The sequence below is a fragment of the Chinchilla lanigera genome, unplaced genomic scaffold (assembly GCF_000276665.1).
Source record: "Chinchilla lanigera isolate Chin_1 unplaced genomic scaffold, ChiLan1.0 scaffold00007, whole genome shotgun sequence".
Classification (NCBI taxonomy): Eukaryota; Metazoa; Chordata; class Mammalia; order Rodentia; family Chinchillidae; genus Chinchilla; species Chinchilla lanigera.
Window position 1 is genome coordinate 28,359,889 of NW_004955408.1, and position 17,675 is coordinate 28,377,563.

General features: G+C 48.8%; 1 protein-coding gene and 1 long non-coding RNA gene across 3 annotated transcripts in view; one reads left to right on the plus strand and one right to left on the minus strand.

The window, feature by feature from the left end:
• The window catches only part of Cplx2 (complexin 2), a 79,844-nt gene that overhangs the window by 51,082 nt on the left and 11,087 nt on the right, over nucleotides 1-17,675 (plus strand). The window contains exon 1 of one of the 2 annotated variants that reach the window (XM_005376364.2): nucleotides 16,441-16,705. The exons of the other annotated variant lie outside the window; for it this stretch is intronic. The gene's annotated coding sequence lies outside the window, so the exon portion shown is untranslated. Of the gene's footprint in view, nucleotides 1-16,440; nucleotides 16,706-17,675 lie in introns of those variants that run through there. 2 annotated transcript variants of the gene reach the window in all.
• LOC106147518 overlaps nucleotides 1-17,675 on the minus strand; it is an 81,500-nt gene that overhangs the window by 24,405 nt on the left and 39,420 nt on the right. The window lies entirely within an intron of this gene.

The window sequence follows — 17,675 nt, forward strand, 5'->3', positions numbered from 1 at the left end:
GAGAACCCGAGTGACAAAGTGGCTCCTTTCTATTTGGTTACAAGAAACGGTGTTGGAATTTATTCTTGTTTTCCTGTCCTCTTTCAATATATAGACTTCAGTTGTGTCCACAGGAAGGCCTGTGTGTCCCACATACTTGCTCTCATATTCCCACCCGCTCCTCCCGGTGCCCTGAGGGTTAGCCTCAGACTCAGGGCCAGCTCTGAGTCTCAGCAACACAGAGCTAGACGTTAAGAGAGTTTTCCTCTCATTGCATTTATGCGCATTGTTCCCCTCTGTGTACAGCAAGTGATTGTGGTTTGCCGGTTAAAGTGGCCCGCTGAGGTTTCTTTTTTAAATAAATGCAATGGAGGGTTTTACTTTTGCAAGTGAGTGAAATTAGAGGGAAATGTTAAATCAATAGCATAGGTGGCATGTAGATGTGGCAAAATTCACAGAGGTGCTACTCCAGCAGTGAAGCTGGGAATGCCCTGGGTCCTCCCCTCTGGGCCAGCCCTGGCACCAGCCTCACACAGTGCCACCAGCATAGCTATAAGGACCCCTGAGGAACTGGCTGCCATGTAGCTCCCGCCCCTTCTCCAGGGAACTGGGACACCTCCTCTACTGTGCCTGTGTACTTGCTGTATTCTACAGCTCCGGGGCTCAGCCTGCCTCCTCTCACCTGCTGGATGAGCTGGTGCTCCAGGCCCTGTTTGTCTCTGAGCCCCAGGGCCACCGCAGGTTTGCTGACAGATGTCTACTGGTGGAAGGAAAGATGCTTCCTTTAACCAGGGGACAGTCAGCTTCCATCTTCCAGAGGTCATCCAGATAGCTCCTCCCCACATCCCAAACCTTGTACTATCCTTGCCACTTCCAGTCCAGCGCAGAGTATCCCCAGAAAGTCACTGGGAAAACAAAGATGCTTCTGACTGTATGAGACAGAATCCCAACTCAAACTGGCAAAGCAAAAAGAACCAGCGTAACCTCTCTGAGCCTCAGTTTACGCTTAAGTTCAGTGGGGTCATAATTGTGCATATGCCATGGCTGAAGCAAGGATTAAATGAGGTAATGCATGTTAAAGCTTTAGAACTGTCCCCAGCAAATGGCAAGTGACCGTTATTAGTGTATTACTTGTACTGCTGTTTTTATTGCCACTCATTATGGTTTGTGTCTAGAGGTCCCCTCAAGGCTTCCTGCACTTTTACATGGAGCTTCTTCAGAGGTAGCTGAATCTAGAGTTTGTGACTGATTCATGGTTCAATACTGGAATTAAGAGTGCTGGGATCAGGGTGAGTGATTGCTGGATCAGTCCGCTGATTGGATTGGCACTGCCCTAATCCCAGCAGTCTGGATAAGATAAAAGGGTCAGAAAGAGGTTTGTTTTCCTCCTCCTCACTTACTGCATTTACTGTCTTCTGCTGTCATGAACTGTTGCCTTTCTGCCATGTGCTGCCCTGCCTTGGAGCCAGCTGATTAGGGACTGAAACTTCCACAAACTGTGAGCCAAATAAACCTTTCTCCCTTTGGCTTTGGGTGTCAGGTATTTTGTCTCAGCGACAAGCAAAAAGGAATTAAGACACCACTACTCAAGGATGGTGATCAGAGACACTGGGATATCTTCAAAGATCTCATTGTCTGGCAGGAAAAGCCATACATATGAATATAAAGACAAGTAAGCATCTGAGATCACAGGAGGCCCACAGGACAGCAGAGCAAGAGCAAATTCTGCAGTGCCAAAATGATCCAACGCTGCAGTCAAACAGGTACCCAGTGATCCGGCGCCACAGTGGGAGTGAAAAAATTATACAATTCATTTGTTCAGCAAACATTTACCAGGTGCCCACCATGGGCTGGGCACTGTGCCAGAGCATCAGGCTGCAGCAATGGCCAGGCAGACGGCATCTCTGCTCCCATGGGACTCGCACCCAGTGGAAGAGCAAAACCTGGAACAATTATTGAAGTTCAGTGAAGCTAAGAAAAATTATATTATGCCACAGCAGAAGGTCTACCAGGAGGCAGGGCAGCCTGAAGTTATAGTCAGCAAAGGCTCCTTCCCTGAGGAAGTGGAGGCTAGGAGGGATGAGAGTATAGTGGGGAAAGAATTGGATGAGAACCAGAGAGTAGACGTTACAAATCTAAATTACAGTTTTATCCCCCTTCTACCAGAAGACAGATCGAGGCACAGTCTAGAGTCCCAATGCTTTGGATTTAATCTCAGCTTTATCGTGTACTAGATGTGACACTTTAGCCAATATAACAAATCTCTCTTAGCCCTAGTTCCCTCTTCTGTATAATGAGCACAGTGTTAAACACTTTATCGGATTAATTAAAATACAAACACGGAGTACACAGTACAATGCCAGTCAAGCTTATTTTAGGTGCAAGTGATAGGAAAATGAATGAAAGTAGTTTAAGGGTGGGAAGAATTATATTAACTCCTTTTACTGAAAAATTCAAGGGATAAAGTGAATTTCAGGCAGGGCTTGATCCAGAAGTTCATACAATATCATCAGGCTCAGCCTCTCTCTTAGCTCTGCTTATCTCTGGCTTAGCTTTCCTCTTAGGCAGGCTCTTTCTACGCTGTGCCTCCAGGCTCCTACCTTCCCAGTTTAGTAACTCAAACAGAAAGAAAACTTCGCTAATATTTCCAGAACAAGTCCCAGAAGTGAGTCATACTGGACCATCTTGGGTAACAAGACCATTCTTAAATCCTAGGCCTGGTATATGCCAGTCCCTGGCGCTTGAAGGAGGGAGAATTCAATTTGATCAAGACCAAATGGCCAGAAAACTAAGGCTCTTTCTCCAAAGGAATATCAATATATTATATAGAAGAAAGGCTACAGGACAAAAGGAAACCTACTATGTGTCACCATAGCGATTTGTCTTTACCCATTTTTTGTTGCTATAAAAGAATACCTGAGACTGGGTAATTTGTAAGGAATAGAGGTGTACATTGGCTCATGGTTCTTGAGGCTAGGACATCCAAGAGTATGATGCTGGCATCTGCTGAACTGAGCCTCGTGCTGCTTCAACTCATAGCAGAGGATGGAAGGACAAGTGGACACGTGATAAAGAGACAAAGCCAGAGGGGCAGCCTCACTTCATAACAACCTGCTCTCCAATAACTAACTCAGTCCTCAGAGTACAAGAGCTCATTTGCAGGAGAAAGGCATTAATCCCTTCGTTAGGGCTCCACCATGAACAAACTCCACCCGACAGGACCCACTTCCTAGCACTGCTGCACTGAGGAACTGGGGCTCCAGCACTGCACTGACGGACACACTCGCACTGTAGCATCATTGCACACAGACACGGGCCAGTTGTGCTAGGGCAGTCAGTGACACAATCAGAGTGCTGAGTAACCCCTCATGCAGCCTCACTACACCCAACCAGGAAGTGAGCTCTTTCCTTCAGTCAGAAGAGCAGAGATGTTACCAGGGTCAGGACTAGACAGCCTGCATGCAGTCCTTTATGGTGCCTCCTAGCTGTGTGAACTTAGCATGTTTTCTGTCTGCTCTCTGCCTCTTTCCTTATCTGTAAAATGGGCAGAACAGCAGCATTCACCTCAGAGGGTTGCTGTGCAGTATAAATGAGGTAGTATGTATAAAGCTTGTAGAAAACTCATCTTCAGTAAGCCCCCTACTGTGTGCCTCACAGCGGGCTGAGCACAGAAGAACAGTCCTCATTTAACCTTCACCACAGACATTATTATTATACCCCTGCCTTTTGGAAGAGGGAACTGAGTCTCAGAGGTGAGTGACATGCTGAAGGTCACCCAGCTAGTAAATGATAGAGCCAGTGCCCAGCCGTAGGCCTTTGAATGCAGCATCTGAGCTCCTGCCACACTCTTCATGGAATCTACATGCCAGGGAATCTAACAATCCAGCAGCCCAAGTCCAGAGAGAGAACAGGTTTCCAAGGAGAAGGAGGAGAGGTGTTGGGAACATGCAGTTATTTACAGGATGCCGTGTGGGTTGTTGCATGCAGGAGGGAGATGTCCTGAGGTGAGCAGGGAGGGGGAGAGGCTGGTCCTCAGTTTCCTCCTCACAGGACAAAGTCAACAGCACCAGCCACTCAGAGGGGGCGACCAGAGGGAGGAAGCAGCAAGTGTGCGGGCCCATGCCACATCCAGAGCACAGCAGCTTCTTGGAGGTTACAGACAGGAGGAAGCAAGGTGCCTGTGGCCTTCATCAGTGGGGCCAAGCCCTGACCACGGGGACTGTGGCCTCAGTTTCCCTAGAAATGAGAATACAGCCTGCATGGATCTGTAATGAAAGCCCTCAGTTCTCCAAGAATGGCAATTTGCTAGTGAAATTGATGAGGCAAACAGAGTCAGAGAACTTGGAACTAGAGACAAGCAAATTCAATCAGAGGTGCATGATGGGCCTAGTCTGCTATGTAAACCTCCTAATCACTCCAGTCCCAGTCTGGCAACATCCAGGCCTCTCATCAAGGCTGCTGAGATCCGTATGACCGTGGGTCTCACCACACTTCCTGCCACCCAGGTTTATTCTCTCCCAGGACAAGCTCAGAGGAGTAAACTTCAGTTATAACCTTCCCTAGACCTTCACAAGGGCCTCTTCTTGTCCTCCAGACCAAGCATAAATGTCATCTCCAAGACTCTGTCCCAGACATCCCTGCTCCATCTTCTCGCTCCCATTACCCACGTTTGCTTCTTCAGGACATTCATCATTGTGAATTACCTGTCTATATTTAGATGTTAATTCCTATCTACTCTCACCAGAAATGCTGCAGCAGGCAGGACCCTCTTCTGCCTTCTTCACCACTCATTCCAGCATCACACCTGGCCCAGAGCAGGTGCGTGGGGGACAGTGCTCATTGAATGCATAGATGCTGATCCTCCCAGCCATGCATGTGATCGTTAGCTCTAGCTGCTGTCCACTGCATGCCTCTCATGTGCCAGGCCTGTTCATACACTATCTCAGCCCAGCAATGTGTCTGCAGAGAAAGTATCCATACCCTGCTACGCAAATGAGAAACCTGAGGCTCAGGGAGGAAGGGTGACTTGCCCAAAGTCACAGTGTGGCCAAACAGTACTCTAAAGCCTCTTCTGTTCTGCTATGCCCTGGGAGAAGAGCTCTGAAGAACAGTAAGTTAGAAGAGGTGACAGAAAAGTCAGGAAAGACATGTCTGTAGTCCCTGAGTGCTGGGGCTGGGAGTTAAGAGGTATGTGCCTGAAGGGGAGCTGGCCACACTCTTCCTGGACATAACTGCCCTTCCCAGCCCCTTGCAGTGCGTGGATACAAGGTTCTAGGTCTGGCCAATAAGTGGTGAGCAGAAATACAGCTATCAGTGCCTTCATTATGCCACTTGAGGAGGACTTCATTAAGGTGTGGACAGAATGGACAGGTCTCACAAGGATGATGCCATTCTCCGGGATAAGTAGGGAACAGTGTTTGTTTAGGGAAAGGACCACTCAGCAGGAATCATGGACTTCAGCTGAGCGACACTCTGGTCTTCTTTGCCTCTAATAGCTTCCATTACATCTTTGATAAAATCCAACAAGAAGCCCAATATTGAGACGGTGGCATCACAAGTTATTGGAGGCTCTATGAGCACCACAAACCTTGCACATAGCCTGCCTCCTCCTCCCATAATCTTGCATGGCTGACCATGGAGTGCAAAATAAAATAAAACAAAAAGAACAAGCTAAGGAGTAGAGGCTATTGCCAAGCAAAAGGCAGCTTTGAGAAGACTTAAAAAAATGGATGACTTAGAACCAAAAAGCCCACTCAGGGGAGGGAAACATTGAAATTATGCAGTCAAAAGATACTCTGAAAGTCACCTTGGGAAGAACTGCAGGACCAGAACAAGAGGTCTTTCAAATACATCAAATGGAAAAGAGGTCAAATAAAGTACCGGCAAGAGGCTTGACGATCACAGCTCCCGGATGGATCTCAGAGATGAAAAAGAGATATCTGGAAGATCTGAGCAGCTTCAGTCTTAGCTACTGCTAAGGAGGACCTCAGGGGAAATCCTTGCTCCCAAATTGTCTTGTGCAAGTAGGGGCACCAAAGGCACTGTTCTCACCAGGCAAATGTTCCTACTCTAATTGACAAACTAGATGCAGACAAATTGCCAGAAAAGGGTGGCACCTGCCCAAGAATGCTGATGGCACTCAAGGGTGAAATTGCAGAGCTGTGGTCTAAAATTATGTGCATCTTTGAGGAGATGTGGACCTATGAACTGGGAGCTGCGGATATGAAGTTTTGACTTGGATAAAGCTTTGAGTAAGGATCCAAAGTGTGAGATCCTTTTCAAACTTCAGTCAACGTGACCATAGGGACTGAGTTGTTATAGTTCAGGAGATGGCTTGGGGATCAACAATATTCAGCTCCTTTCTAGAATATAACAGTACATGGTTAGTACCTTCCAAGGTCTTGCCTGATTAGTTTTCTAACCAGGAAAAGATGCACAGTTTTAAAGTTACAGATTCCAGAGTGTCTCTTTCAGATGACTAAGTCCGAAGCCCAATACAAAGTAATGTAAGTAGGAAGGTGACATTTATTGGCTGGAAGAACTGAAAAGTACATGTGCGGGTGAAGATTGGGGTGCTCAAACAATGTCAACGGGTCATCAGGAAAAGAATCCTGCCCTCTATCAGCCCTGTGCTTCCCTGTGTTTACGTCACCTTCAGGATGGCTTACCTAAAGGATGGTAGTAGTCACTAGATGCTCAGGCCCATATTCCACCAGCCCTGCAAATCCTATAGAAGTAGTCTGTTTTCCATTGATTCTAGCTGATGTCCCAGGGATAACTCTCCTTGGCTTAGCTTGTGTCACTTGCAACCCTAGAGCCAATCACTGTGGCCAGGTAGATACTCAGTGCTCTGATTAGCTGGTTGTGATCTGATGCTCACCCAAAGAAGTGGAGTGTGAAGTCAGCTCTACCCAACTCATAAAGACTGAGTATGGGGAAGAAGAGGGACTTCAAAAAGACCAGAGAGGTCAAAAGTGTATTTGTCATCACAGCAAATAACACCAAAAAACCCAAAGATAAAATGCCACTGTGGTGGAGCCTCTGCATGGAAGAAGTTCATGAGGTTACCTATGGGGTCCCAGAAATGCCAAAAATGTTCAAGAGGGGCAAACATAAGATTTAAACAAAGATGCCAGAGCAGTGGCCCACTAAGGGGTCCAAATCTGCAAGTCTTACCCCTAAGACAGGAATCTCAAGGTCCTGGGGTTGAAACAAACCATTTGAACCCAGATCAGGTGAGGCAATGTCATGCAGATGTTTCCCTATGAAAATATTTGTTGACCATTCACAATCAGAAAAGCCTTGGGCTTAACAGTGGAAATTCAGGGATGAGCAAGACATACTCCTTGCCTTCGAGCAGCTAATAGCCAGTAGTAAGAGACAAGCAAAGACTGTAAATTAAGGATGGGACAAAATCAACATCCGAAGGAGTGCTATTTGGGAGAAGAATCGCGGTAATCTGGCTGCAGGAAGGAGGCAGAAATCAGATCAAGGGAGGCCCTCCTGCATTTGGACTTGGGCTGCAAGCAATGGTGAGTCATCGAAGGCTTTTGAGCATAGGAGTGACATGAGCAGGATGAAGCTTCACCGTCCTAATGGAGCCAGATAAGGCCCAGCAGAAAGTCACAGAGATGATCAAAGGGCTGGCAACAGGCCTGTGGAGGGAACCGGGAGAGGGAAGGCTGGAAAGCGGAAGGCAGGGGAGCCTTGATCAAAGCCAGCTGGGAAAGCACACTAGCTTTCTGCTGCTGGGCTCTGGCGGGTTGGAGCCTTACCGGGAAGTCAGGGAGAATGCTGCATTGTTCAACTCCCATGGCAGAGGTGAGTGTTACACACACAACAAAGATATCATTTACATAACTGTGACCCCCATCCACCCAAACAGGGAATGAGGTCTGAAAATGGAGAATAAATCACTAACAGAGAGCTTCTGGAAGCATCCTAAGTTACATTGCAAAGGATGAGGGCCCCACCAGGATGTCTGGGATGTCCCTTGTTCCTTTACTAAACAATCACTTCCTGAAGGCCTGCCTTGGACTCTGAGCTCAGAGACACGAAGCACCCCTTGTCTCATTCTGTCACATCTCTCCTTTGGGAATCACCCTGCCGTGTGTGTGTGTGTGTGTGTGTGTGTGTGTGTGTGTGTGTGGTGTGCACATGCACATGACTGGGCGGTGTCCAATTCTCCTAGTAGATGAGAAAGAAATTTGTATATTGCTTTTACCAACATAGCCTGGCCCTAGAAAAGACCCTGGCATGTAGTGGGTGCTCTTGGGGGACTGGCTCTGGGACACCAGAGTCCCCTACCCTACTCCCAGGACATGAAAACTCATGGGTGCTTAAATCTTGTATATAAAATGGCATAGTATTTGTATATAATTTACACAAACTTCCCTTATACTTTAAATCATCTGTAGATGACTTACACTACCTAATACAATGTAAATGTTATATACTTAACACTGTACTGTATTGTTTAAAAAATAATGACAAGAACAAAGTCTGTACATGTTCACTAGAGATCCTTTTTCCCCCTACCAAATATGTTTGATCCACATGAATGCAGAATCTAGGGATACAGCCGGCTGGCTGTGTTTCATTTGGATCACATGACCTGGGCTAAGTTAATCAGTACATCCAGTCCCCTGTTCCAGAGAATATACATAGGTTCTATGCAAATGCTACGCCGTTTTATACAAGGGACTTGAGCATCCAACGGTGTTGGTAACCATGGTGGTCCTGGAACCAATCCCCCACAGATAGTGAGGGATGAATGTACACAGATGGGCTTTTCCAAAGCCAACACCACACGAGGGAGGAGTGGGTGCTGAGTGTCAAAATAAGCTGTGACCACCATGTGTTTTAGGAGCAGAGTGATGAAATCAGATGTCTCAGAAAGCCACGATTCTGCTACAGAGCCGAAAGCTAGTTAGAAAGCAACTTAGAAGACAAGAACAGAGGCAGGAACAATGGCTGGCAGGTGACTAGAAGAGCCAGGGTGAGACAAACGGAGCACATGTGAGCAAAGGGCTGCCCCAGAGGAGAGTGTTTCAATGAAGTCCTTAGGACGCCACCCTGGGGTCTTGACCTACAGCCCTTACTTTTGATCACCTAGAATACCCAGCCCCATTAACAACAAATCCTCAGCAAGGTCTCCATATAAGAAGTCCTAGCGAAGTCACCTAAACTCTGGGACCAGTTGCCCTGAAGCTGCAGACCCGGGCTCAGCTTCCAAAACCCCACCTCCTCTTCCCCTGGAAATGTGGCCACCTGTGCAGGCACACCAGCCTCAAATGTTGATACCACTGCTTCTCAGCTGTGTTACCCTGAACAAGTTGTTTAACTTCTCTGGGCCTAAATATCCCAATCGGAATATAAAGCGGAGGTAATGACATTTAAGGTAACGAAGGCACAGGCATGGGGATTAAATCAGATAAAGATTATGAATCACCTACCCCAGTGAGAGGCTCAGGAAATGAGAACTCCTTCCTCTTTAGCCCTTTAAGCTTTTCCCTGATTTCATCTTCCCCAGACCTCTCTAACCCTTCTTTGCTTGCCAGATTAAAGGGGGTTTTGTTTTATTTTGCTTTCCTGCAAGAAAGGAGCCAGTGGAGGCTGAGTAATGCAGGACAGCCATGTTTAGATTGTGGGTGGAAAATTCCTCCTGTTTGGGGGCCTGAAATCTAGGCCCCCTCTGGACTTCTACAGGTTGATCCCATTTGGGGACACAATATCCCAGTCCCCTGTTTGCTGGAGAGGAAGGGAGAAAGCCAAACACTGGGGTATAGAAGCAGAAAAGCATCTCCCCATTTTCCTCTAAGCTTTCAATTCTTTTCTTTCTCATTCCAACTTAAACAAACTCAGGAAAACTGCAAAGCAGAACCCTTTAGTCAAGATTGTAAAAGGAGGCTTTGTCTAATGGCCACACTGTCCTAAACTTCAGAAGAGAATACTGCTCCTGCCTGACTGCTCAAAGGAGGAAAAGGATGGCTGCTTGCTGGGGCTGTGCTGCTATTTCCCCAGCAATAAAAATCACCCAGGGAGGGAAGGACCTATCTCCTACTTCACTGAAAGGAAGCTAAATCTCACAGAAAAGTTACATGCCCTAGTCGGACAAGAGGGGGCTACGGAGACTACAAGAGGGGGCTACATCTCCACATGGCCATAACCCATGGCTGTCCCCTCCAGGAAACCACTGAGATGACTCTGATGGCCCCAGAGCCTTCACCAGCTGCCCCTACCCCTTCCCTGCTTGGGCTTCCAGTTCCATCTGGCTTGCAAGCTGTGTGTATTTGATTCTCTTCCTCAGAGCTCCTCTTCACTAGGACAGCACTTAGCGTGTTGTATTATTGTGCACTGTTTGAGGGCATCTCTCCCCCGCCTGCTTCTGAGAGTCTCAGATTTGAAAGGATCTCAAGAGTGTGAATCGGCGCGTGTGTTGTCTCTCAATGGAGTAGTCACATCTCTCACTGCAGAACAAAGAGGGGAAGAGAAACTCTGACATGTCTCATAGCTTTGCGTGGGAGAGTGCCTGGAGTGTCATAGGCCCTTCGTATATGTTTGATAAATGAGTAAGTACACAAAAAGTGCCTATCACAGAGGGTCATGGTATGGCTTACATGGCTGATGACATCCCTACAACAACACTTAACATGTTGGAAGAGCTTAAGAAACGTGGAGCTGGACGCTGAGTTATGTCAAGGAAGGAATATTCACCCAGGAGTAGGAAGTTTCATTAACTTGTGTGACTTTAAGAAAGTTTCTCCCCATGTCCGGGTGCATTTCCCCATGTGTTGGAGCTGAATAGAAGACGTTCTTTTTATTACTGATTTTTTAATGCATATTTCGTTGCTCTCCTTTATTTCCTTCCCATAAACACAAACACACATACACACACAACACACATTCATTCATTCTCTCCCCCACATCTCCATCCTCATCTCCAAAATAGTGCTCTGTTGCTCCTCCGCACACACTCTCTCTCTTTCATTTCCTTGACCAGAGGCCCCAGGAGCTTATTAACCTGTCTTGTCCATGTTCCTCAATAACCCTGCTTTAGTAAAACAGCAATAATGTCCTCTCAAATTCATTTTATCAAAGAGCAAGATCTGGTTTTGGGGCCATCACATGCTGGTCCTAAACGGAAAGCAGAAGTCATTTCCTGCTCACTGGCTCTGTGAATGTGGGGCTCTGCTGGCTGCCTTGACACCAAGATGGAAAGAACGGCTATCTTCACAGCTGTGGATGGCACTGTGGCCACAGCCTTTTAAGGGACAGGGGGTAAAACTTTCCATTCCAAAAGGAGTGAGGAGACTGGAAAATAAAAGTTCCTCCTGGAATGAGAAGAAATTCACACACTAGGGTCACTTCCAACTCCACAATTCTAGACACTGAGCTTCTTAGAATCTAAGATTCTAAAATTGTGAGTGAATGTGGGTAATTTTGATTCTAAGCATCTATTAATCGTAAAATATTCTAGGATTCTGGGATTCCATTTTTTCTGGAGGGCCCAGGATCATAAGACTCTCAGATTCTACTGACTCAAGGCAAAGGCCTTTCAAATAGTGGATGGCTTTGAAACCCTGGGGAACCAGGTAAAGAATGCAAATTTCTGGGCTTCCATCCCAGAGACTGGTTTGCTCCATGTGGGAATCTGCAATTTTTTAACAAGTCCCCCTCCAGTGGCTGTGAGTAGGAGTGGGCAACTCCTTGACATATAGTGTTCTACAGAGCCTGTCATTCTGTGATTCTAAATGTGATTCTAAAATGGCCTTTTGCTTATGAGTCTAGTGTTCTGCAAGTCTGTTACTCTGTTTCCATGTGCCTAAAGAGGCTGCTAAGGTGTAAAGACTCTTACTGAGCATGCGTTTCGCAGAGGGAGAGGAAAAAGGAGCCAAATATCCAGAGGGTGAAGGAACATGGAGGAAGGGAGCACAGACAGCAAATGGACGCTGCCCTGACGGTGCTGGGACAAGTCCAGAGTAAAGCCCCAGAAAGGCAGGGCTCCAGCTGGTCCTGCAAACACGCTCAGCTGCAGTCATCGAGGAGAGTTCCTGGTGATTGAGCCAGACCCAGGGAGTTGCAAGGACGGAGATTGGAGGAGGAAAGGCAGAAGCTACAGTGGTGAATATGAAGAAGAACCAGAGGCAATCGAGGGAAGATTTATCACCAAAACACCCTCCCTTTAATGGATGGCAGGGGTACACTGCAGGTGGATATTTCCGGAAAGTTCCAGAGGGTACACTGTGTGGGCTGGGAAATGATTGCTCTGACATGCTACAGAATGACTGGATCTGGGAGGGTGAGATGGAAGGAAGAAAGTACAGGACCCCCGCCCCTGGGAGCTACCAGGTGATGCAGTAGAGGAGGGGCTCCGGAGGTGGGGGCAGGCCTCTGAAATAGAGGGGATTCCTCAGGGAATCTCCACACAGACCCCATAAACCACCAATGAATCAGATTCTAATATTGAATCTGGGACCCTCCTGCCGAGAAGCCAAAGTGGAGAACAGCACAACCTAGGATTTCTGAAGCTTCCCAAGAGGGAGCAGGAGCACCAGTTTGGGTTGCTCTTGGTCCCTTTGGTTGGGGAAGAATGGGAAAAGAGGGGTTAGACACTTCCAGTGACATATTCTGCCTGCATTTCTGCTCGGTAGTGATGACATATGCCTGGCTGCACATATACACACCTACTCACCTCTACTGCCCATACAATGCCAGTGCACCAATACATATAACACGCGGTTGCACCATTAGCTGTTGATGGTGACACGGGACTGTGCCATTTCATCCCCATGGTAACACTCTATCACCTCCTAGGTCATCCCTAGTTAACAGCAACCCTTAGACATACACCATTACACAGAAATAGTGGCATATCCCCAGAGCTCTTGTACCTAGCACACTCTATGTAAATGGGGTCCTCTGTGATTGTACAATGTACAATCTACACAGCTATATGTGGCACACTTGCCTCATACCCAAACCCTCCCACAGTGCCATGCACTTAGCTCTATACCATCACATCACTTCATATCAGGAAGGATACATATATATGTACACACACACACACACACACCTGCCCTGCCACACGCTGACAATGACATATAGCACCTGAACCATTCCACATGGATGCTGCATGGCCCCACTGATGGGCACACATGCAAATGCCCCACAGCACGCCGATGGGTTTCCCTTCACCTTACCTCATCCTATGTTGTAAGAGGCAGATTGAGAGCCTCATGTCACATATCCTAACAGTGACAGTGCCCTAGCCACTGTGAATGACAAAGGGAAGGCATTCCTCACACGAGCAAAGTGTCCCAGGGTCCTTTTCTGTACTCTACCCCTGCAGTTCTTTCTGTCTCTGGCACCTGGCCACCCTCTCAAACCAAGACCAACTCTGCCCCTCCAGGCTCAAGCTAGAATGGCAGGTTGTAGTGTCATTCGGACATTTCTCTGCACCCACCAGCAAAACACCAGCCAGGGTCAGGCCCAGCCTGCAAGCTCCAGAGCAGAGCTGATTCCCATGAATCCTAGACACCTCCTCCTTGCCCACATGGCATCCAGGGTGCCCCTTGCACCAAGGCCGCTGGAAAGAAGAAGCAGGCTGGCCTTTGGAGGGGTGCCCTCTGTGAGCCCTTCTCCTTGGTCACCACAGTCACAGTCTGTGACAGCCCACATTGTTCCTCAGCCCTCACACAAAGTACCAATGTTAGCTCTCTGGATGGCTTCCTAGTGAACGTCCAAGGCATATACATATCATTTGACAAATCTGTCTCCCTGTACCTATTCCCAGGGCTCACAAATAGAAGTAGAAATTCAGCACCTGCCAGCATAAGACACCTTAAGCACAGCCACATCCATATTTTACAAGGTGACTCTAAGAAGTTGTCTACAGAGCTTCTAAGCATGGACCAAAGCCTGGGCCTGTTTACGCTTTCACACACATGTGTTCACTAGCAACAGGATGGGTTAGATATGAGGGAAATGCTGGCAACATGACATGGAGACTTGGTACAAATTCATGGCAGGGCTCTGTGTGTGTGTGTAACAGAAACTGGGGAACAGACTATAAATGTCAATGTAAAAAACTCTGCAGAGTGAAAGGTACATTTCCATAGGCTGCAGCATGTGTCAGAAGAGAAGTGGTCCAGTAATGAAAGCACTGCGGTGCTCAATGTCAGGCAAGCCTGGGCCGGAATCCTGGCTCCACTGAAGACCCACTTTCTCTTCCAGGGCTTTACTTTCCCCTTTTTGAAAATAAGAACTTGTATAAATTAAATGAGAAAAGCACCAGAGTTAACACCTGAAATGTAGTGGAAGCTCAGATCATTGTTATGCTAAATTGTTATGATTTACCCCTAACCTTTCAAGAAACCACCAATTGAATGAGCTGCACTTGTACTGGCCCATAAGATTTTCTGTATCTCATGTTAGCACATGCAACTTTGTGAGGATTCAAAGAAGCCTGAGTTCAAAGGGAGCTTTATCTGTCACCTGGACCATGTACTTACCCAGCTGCCATCTTCCAGATTGGGGAACCTATGGCCTCACATGAAGCAGCTATGCTAGGGCTGGACAGCTCCAATTGCGAGGAGGCTCTTCCTCTTAAAGTCTACTCCCCTTTACCTTCCCCTCATTGCCCTAATTCCATCTTCATCAATGGTAAAAAGCAGTAGTACTCCTCTTTCCTTTCCATACTTATTTATCCATTTTACAAGCAATTCCTTGGCACCCATTTTTCCAAGCACCAATTAAGTGCTGGAGTTATAAGTCAAGGAAGAATTGCCAGTCCTCCAAGACTAAATACCCCTCAGTATTCTCTCCTCCAGGTGAAATCCTTCCACCTCTCTCCATTTGCTCCAATTTCCAGATGCCTACCCCCACACAACCCTCTCCTTCAGCTTAACAAAGCCCTTCTGAAAGTGTGGTGCCTCAAAAATGAGCTCAATATTTTTTCTGAAGCCTAAGTTGAGTGTTCAGCCCAGTTTGGTTGACATCCATATCAAAAGCAATGCCGGTTGTGGAAAAACCCCAATTGTAGCCAGAGTGCTACTGGCCAGGTCCCATTTACTGAGTGTGTTGTTTAAAAACAGAGAGAAAGGAGGGAGAAAAACAAACAGAGGGGAACTGCGGCTCTTTTAAATGACATGATGTCAGATCTTTCTGCCCAGAACTCCCCTCAGGCATTAGTGGCAAGTCTAAGTCACTCTAATCAAATAGCACCCTTCTTCTCCCCCTTCAGTGTCTGCCCTAGGAAATAAAAATAATAACAAAGAATGAGCATGCTATGCTGATGGACACAGTGCTAAGTAGAGCACTCAGCCATAAAGGAAGAGTCTTCCTTATGCAAAGCCCTCCAGCCCTTAAGAAGAGAACAGAGAGGAGCTTCAGAAGATAACACTCAAAGTGAGTGTCCCTGATTTGAGGGTATCTCTCACTTGGCGCCCTCTCCTGCAACCACGCATAGAGAAGTAGTTCCCCCTTGTAGGAACAAAGTCACACCTCCTTCCTCTCCGGATCCTGTTCTTCTGCAGCTTTTGCAGTTCCCTCTCTGGAAGGAAGCCATCTCTTTCCAGAAGCACAAGTCATCTCCGCTCTGTCATAACCCTGATTGATATGTAAACTCCTATAAATCTTTCAAAGGCCTGGCGCAAGGTCCCTCCTCTTTGAAGCCATTTTCCTGCACCCCAATGTGGATTAAAGGAGAGTTGAAACCCAAAAGATGGCAGGGAGAATGGAGAGGCTCATTAGGTGAAAGTAATAAAACAAGAATGAATGTGAGGGGAAGAGGAAAAGCTGGGGATGGGAGATGTTGCCCTGCCTTCTGCAGATCCTTTTCCTTCCTTGGGCATAGAAGGAAAAGAAGTGGTCTCCTAGGACAACTTTGCCAAAGGATTCCTTCTTCATAGCATAACAGATCTAGAGGGGATCGGTGAGTGACTCACCTAAGATCTACTGAAATCCTGCAGCAGACCTCTCCCTCTGGATCCACAGCAGAGTTTGTGATGCCCGTGAGAGCCTTGCTCACATTATCCCCTAGTTGTTCTGGAGCGCTTTTGTAGCTGGACGAGGATAACAAGCATACAAACATGATCTGATGGTGGGTGGTCCTGGAACTGCTCACAGGCAAGACACAAACAAACAGATGGAACGGGTGGCTGATACAGGGGTTCCTTTAGGGGTGGCAGGAGCCCCAAGAAAAGAGTGTGCTCATTCTGCCTGGAGGAACCAAGGAAGGCTTTCCCAAGGAGGGACTTTTGAGTTCTGCCTTCTCCACTCACCCACTACCATCCCTCCAAAGCTGCAGACTTGTGATCCCTGAAGCTGTGGCCAGGACGACTGACTGCAGGGGGATGTGTGGGGGGGGGTGCAGTGGGAAAAGGGGACAGTGAAATGTTGAGAGAGAAAAGAACAGAAAAGGAGAGAGAAGGAGAGAAGGAGATGGAAAGTGGGGGGAGAGTGGAGGAGGGGAGGTGGAAGGAGAGAGAGAGAGAGATTTGAATTTCCCATCTGGAAGGGGAGCGGTAGCGCGTCAGGGCCTGGCTGAGGGGAGTGATTGGAGGGCGCCTTCGGCAGCCGCCCGCGGGAGCAGCCGTGGCCCCAGCTCGCTCGCTGGCGGAGTTACACGAGGAGGCGGCGGCGGGAGCTGGAATAGCAGAAGGAACCGCCTCGTTGAGTCGGGCCGGAGCCCTGCAGTGGCTTAGACGGTTGCGGGGACCGCCAGGTTGGTGCTGGCCGCGGGCCGGGAAGGCGGAGCCGGGTTGCGGGCAACAGGGTCTAGGCTCTCGCCTTGAGGCTGCAGGGCAGCCCAGGAAGCTGGGGAGTGCGGCTTTCGGGGGGAGCTCCCCAAGACAGCCAGGGCGCTGGGGTGGGGGCTGGCAGCAGCAGCGCGGACCTCCCGGGGCGCTCGCTTGGTGCTGAAAGGACAGCTCCGCGCCTCGAGGCGGGGTGGGGGGCAGGGCGCCAGCCCGGAAGACCCGCGAGACGGGAGCCCCGCAGCCGGAGACCCCTACAGCAGCCCCCCACAGTCTGGCTCTCAAGAACCCGGACCGCCCCGAATGCGGCGGGAGACTCAAGTCTGAACCTAGAGAGCAACTTCGAGCTCGCAGGGCTAGGGGCGGGGGACGTCGATCTTAGCTACTTCGCGCTGTGCTTAGCGGGGAGCCGGCGGGGCCCTCTCCGCCCCGGCGCAGGGAGCCGTCCCCCTGAGGTAGAGTTCGGGCTCCCCAGTGAGTCACAGGGCAGCGGGAGGGAGGCGAACAGACCGAAGGCGGTGAGAGGAGCTCCTAAATGTCGGTTAGGGGTGGGGGGCCCAGGGGACTATTTGTCCTCTTCCCTGGAGGAGCGGAGGTTTGGGCGACACGCACCGGCTCTCGGGGGTCTTCTGGAAGGGTCTCTTCCGTGCTCGGCTCTCACTTGTCCCGCTCTGCCCCCTCCCCTAGCAAAGTTTGAGACCGTGCTGGGTCTTGGGGTTCGCTTTGTGTACTGGGAGGACGAGGGGCTGTCAGCGGCCGATCGAGAGCTGGGGTAGAGGTGCTGGGCGTGTTGGTCTCCGCGAGGCCCCAGGGAGGTGCGCTGATTCCTGCCGTCTCTTTTGGGGCGGGGGACGTGAAGCCCCCACCGCTTCTGCATGTCAGCCCGAGCCGCCCTCTTCCGCCCTCCACGGCCCCCTCCCCTCCCCCAACGCTTCTCCT